A 4,955-nucleotide genomic window follows, 5' to 3' on the forward strand; every position below is an offset into this window, starting at 1 on the left:
TGGACAGTCAGCTCAATTTTGCTGAAAACACTGGCTATATTTTTAAGGACTATTTTCAGAGATTATATTTTAAGAAAACCCAGTGATCTTGGAGTTACTTAACTACAGGTAGTGCACCTGTTGATGTTAACTTGATGTTAACTTAACATCAAGTTAAGTTAACATCAAACTTAACTTGATGTTAAGTTTTAACATCAAGTTAAAATGTTAAAACTTTACATTTTAACTTGAGTTTTAATTCAGCTCAAGTTTTACCTGTTAAAGAGTTTTAACTTTTCATCTTTTCGGCTGGTTTGGATACATGAGCTACAGACTAAAAAAACAATATTTTAAGAATAATTTTAATGGCAGGTAAAATAGTAGGTAATAGTTTGAGCTCATGAAGTCATTATTGTGTTCTGCTGGTAACTATAGAACATTTATTAGAAGTGATTTATTGACAGTGCAATCATTATTCTTAGCTGAACTAATTAATAACATTTACCAATAGCATGCAAAGTGTTTTACTCGATGCACAAATTGTTGATATTGTCATTATATGAATGAGTTTTATTTTATTGTTTTAGAGTCTAAGAAAAATTTCCACCTTGGAAGACTAAATAGTTTAACCATATTTTTTTTCCCCATATATAAGATTCTACCGACAAAAAGTCTCAGAATAATATACATGGCACAGTAAAAATGTGAATTATTGCTTGCATCAGGTTAACAACCCTGGTTATTTATCTGTCAACCTAATTGAAATAAGGCAGTAACAATTGTTTGTTATTGACTTTTGCTGAATTAAACCTCTTATGTATACATTGTAAGTGGTGTTTTATTATAGTTGATCATGTTGTTTTTCATGTCTTATTTCTTTTGTTCCTCTTATAATTGACGGAGATATATAGATAGTATTTATAATGTATAAAGGTATTGTTTATGTCACTTAATTAGCTTTACATCTTGAAGAAAATGGAAAAAATATGGTGTTTTAGAAGATAATTTATCTTTTACGTTGCCAATAATTAATAGTAAATAATAAAAACTTTGTGGTATTCTTGTTTAGTGACGCACCCTGGAGACCTATTTGTTTACTAAACAACGACTATAAAGTTTTTGTTGTTATTTTGCCCAGAAGAATTAAACAAACCCTCAGCTCTATTATTGATGAATCTCAATCAGGCTTCATGTCCCACAGACACATCACAAACAACTTAAGGCTTGTGTTGGATCCATTAATACATGATATCAGCTTTATTTTGTTTTTAGACATCTATAAGGCTTTTGACTCTCCAGAGCAGGGGTGGGAACTCCAGGCCTCAAGGGCTGGTGTCCTGCAACTTTCAGATTATCTCTACTTCAATACACCTGAGTCAAATAATTAGGTCATTAGCAGGACCCTGGAAAATTTGACTGCACTTGGGAGGTGATTCAGCTGTTGGACTCAAGTGTGTTGGACCAGGGAGACATCTACGAGTCAGTGACGTGCGGTGAGGTTCATAGCTGGTGAGGCACTGACGTCATCAGAATCAGATTTGCAAATAGATGCATAGATTGACAGCAGTTTACAGGTTATGTTTCACTTCTGCATCCTTACACATACAAACTGTAGCTCACAAAACACACATTTCCTTAAAAAAACAAAACAAAATAAATGTTATTACTGTCTATCGCTGTCACTTACTCGGCAGTTGAGGAGTGAACAAGACGAACGTCTGGGATCTTGAGCGCCCCCTGCCATGAGGCAAGAGAACTGCCTGCCTCACCTCGAACCTGTTCTCTGCCGTTTATAATCGCTCATTACACGAAACACGTTACACAAACACAGTTGGTGACAAAAAGCACTGTACATTATATACATAAACTAAATTATTGGAAATAAGTTCACATATTAAATTAGTTTAAACCATTTTATTGACGCCGTACAGCAACATGCTCTCTCCGCTTAGCAGCCAGCGCAGAGCCAGGGGTTGCGCAATCCAAGGTGAGGCAGAGCTCGCTGCTGCCTCACCGGCATCGCTTCCAAGCATTTGAATGGGAAAATAAGAAAATTCAGCGATTTTGAACAAATAAAAATCGAAATTGGTGAAGCTACATGAAAAATAAATATTTTTTAGTACAAACCACCGGATGAATATAACAATTTAAATTACTTTATGATGATATATTTTCTTTCTTTCCATGATGGCTGGTGAGGCACTGCCTCACCTGCCTCCCCTGACCGCACGTCACTGCTACGAGTTGCAGGACACCGGCCCTGCAGGACCAGAATTGCCCACCCTGCTCTAGAGCATGGTTTTATGTATCGGGCCTTAGAAAAATTTGGCTTTGGGCAATATTTTATAAAATCTATTCAGACTCTTAACAAGAAAGGTAACTGCTGTATTAAACTGAAGCATGGCACCTGTCCCAGATTTCCAGTACCCAGAGGAGTGAGACAGGGCTGCCCCGTTTCCCCGTATTTATTCCTGATCGCAGCCCAACCTTTTGCAACATTTATTTTGGAAAACAATATCAGTGGTATCTCAGTTGCTGATAGAAAAATTTGTATTAGTCAAGTTACTGATGACACAACATTCATTCATTCAAAATGTGGGTTGTTGTAGGCGAGTTGCGGTCAGTTGAGAGAGTGGATAGAGTTTTGATAGTTTGGATTGTGGTTATTTAGTTTGAGACAGGTAGGGAGAATATATATATATATATATATATATATATATCCTGTCTGGGTCCTTAGGCAAGATCCTTCAAGCTACAGCCTACCTCATAACATGAGAGACAAAGAAGCAAGGAAACATGCCGGCTCAGACGTCGCCCGGCCAAACAAGGTCTGCGTCAGGTGCTGGGGAACCAGAGCACCTTGACGATAAATGTCTAAGTGTTTTAAAAAAACTTTGAGTTTGGTTAAAATTAAATTGTTACACTTATAGTTTGTCTGAAGTTTTCCCTCCAAAATGTGTTTGTTGGGCCGCAGGGATCTGACTGAGTGTGTCCCACACTGTTTTCTAGGAATAAACCAACGCAGATCCTGATTTCAGTGTTGATCCTTTTCACAACTGCTACATTGATTATATTCAATCTCATACTTTTTCTAGTTAAATTTCATATTCATACATGCACATTTTCTGGCAAAAAAGCCAATATTTGATCTGAATTATAACACTATGCAGTAACTATACAGACCTCTACCAATTCCAAAGCTGTAACGACTCTTGAAGCCCTAAAATTCTTTAACTGTGTTCCCTGAAACACTGTTTTATCTCCATTAGTGCTCCTTTTATTATACTTTCTATTGTTTTTATTCCTTGTAACTTCTGGCATCTTTTTTCTTTTTTAGTTTTCCCCCATTGTATACATTGTATTTTATTGTATTCTATTCCATTCTATACATTGTATATACAATAAACAACAACAAAAAGAAGTTAGCCCTTCAGAAAGACCCCGGGATTTTCCCCAGGCGGTTTGATGCCAGGTTTGTGGTAAATTTAACAAAATGTGATACATTATTTCTAAAACTTGTTTACTTTTAGGTTGTTATTTTTAAGTTGTTTATTTTAAACAACTTTATTGTAAATGTCAGGGAGGGCCTACTCCTACTAGTCCACTTATACTAGCTGTCCCTGCTTAAAGGTAAGTATAATTTACTTCTATTTTCAAAAGGTATTTTTAATCTGACAAATGGGACCCATCAGCACGTATATAACATGCTTTATAAACATTTATTTTTAGTATGTTGTAATTATTATAATTATGATTTCCTAAAAGTTTGATCTTTTGTTTTTGGTTTTTATAACAAGTGGAGGGAGGCACCGATGAATGTCAGAATAATTTGTGCCCACATCACCATCTTGCCAGAAGTCCTGCCTTCTGTAGATCTACTCTACTAGATCAGTTTAATGAATGTAAAGTCAGCGGCTGGAAGCCAAACCCTTTTGTGAGCATGAGATTACTGCCTAACTAACACAAGAATAATTAAGAAGAAAATACAGGTTTTATGTAATTTAAATGTTAGGTATATATTTTTCTTCCCCAATAGCCCTATTTTTTAAAAAAACAAATCACACAAGTAACAGTGAACAATAAGGGAAAAAAAAGAGAACAAGAAAAAAGTTTTGTTATAACAAGAACTCAAAGAAATAAGGAATTGGAAGAAATGTATTCCCTTGGTATTTTTTATTTCATATTTCTTTAGTTTTACTTTTAACATATTTTTTCAAAAGAGCTCTATTTTATTTGGATAATTGTTTAGTTCATCATTGAAATCGTTATCTGATGTATGTTTTTATCTGGTTTTATTGTAATAAACCTGTCAGATTACCATTTAATTTCAATCTATGGTTCTCAGGAGTCACTTGAGAACTTAAGGTTTTACCTGAGGTCTTAGTTATCAATCACATTATTTAGAATAAGCGCAACATGATATTCTTCAAGCTGCTGTTGACTTTCTACCACTCATCCATAGAGTGTGCTGACATACAGCATCACAGTACGATATAGCAGCTCTGCTGTTACAGACAGGGTGAGGCTCCATAGGACAGTAATGGCAACGTAGAGGATCATTGGCTGCCCTCTTCCTTCTCTGCTGGACATTTAAATTGAACTACTAAGAGAATTCTCAAAGTGTTAAAAAATGAACACTCATGATTTATGTAACTGATATAGATATAGTACCAAATGGTCTCTCTCTCACTCTGGAAAGAGTGAACCCCTAGTTTTATGTTTGTAATTATTCTATAATTATTGCAATAATTATGCTTGCTTTTAGCAGCCAAACTGCACTAATGTCCATAAGATAACATCTGTTTTGTATTATATGAAGTTCCTCATGTTTTGGTCTTTGAGGATGGGGAAAGATAGAAACAAACAAAAAAAAAAAAATCAGACAACTTATTTGAGTTCCATATTATTTTTAAATGAACATCTCTTTGATACATACAGTTGAAAATTCTTGAGAGGAATGAAAAGGGGAGACAACA

This window comes from Gambusia affinis, linkage group LG11 (assembly GCF_019740435.1).
Source record: "Gambusia affinis linkage group LG11, SWU_Gaff_1.0, whole genome shotgun sequence".
Taxonomy (NCBI): domain Eukaryota; kingdom Metazoa; phylum Chordata; class Actinopteri; order Cyprinodontiformes; family Poeciliidae; genus Gambusia; species Gambusia affinis.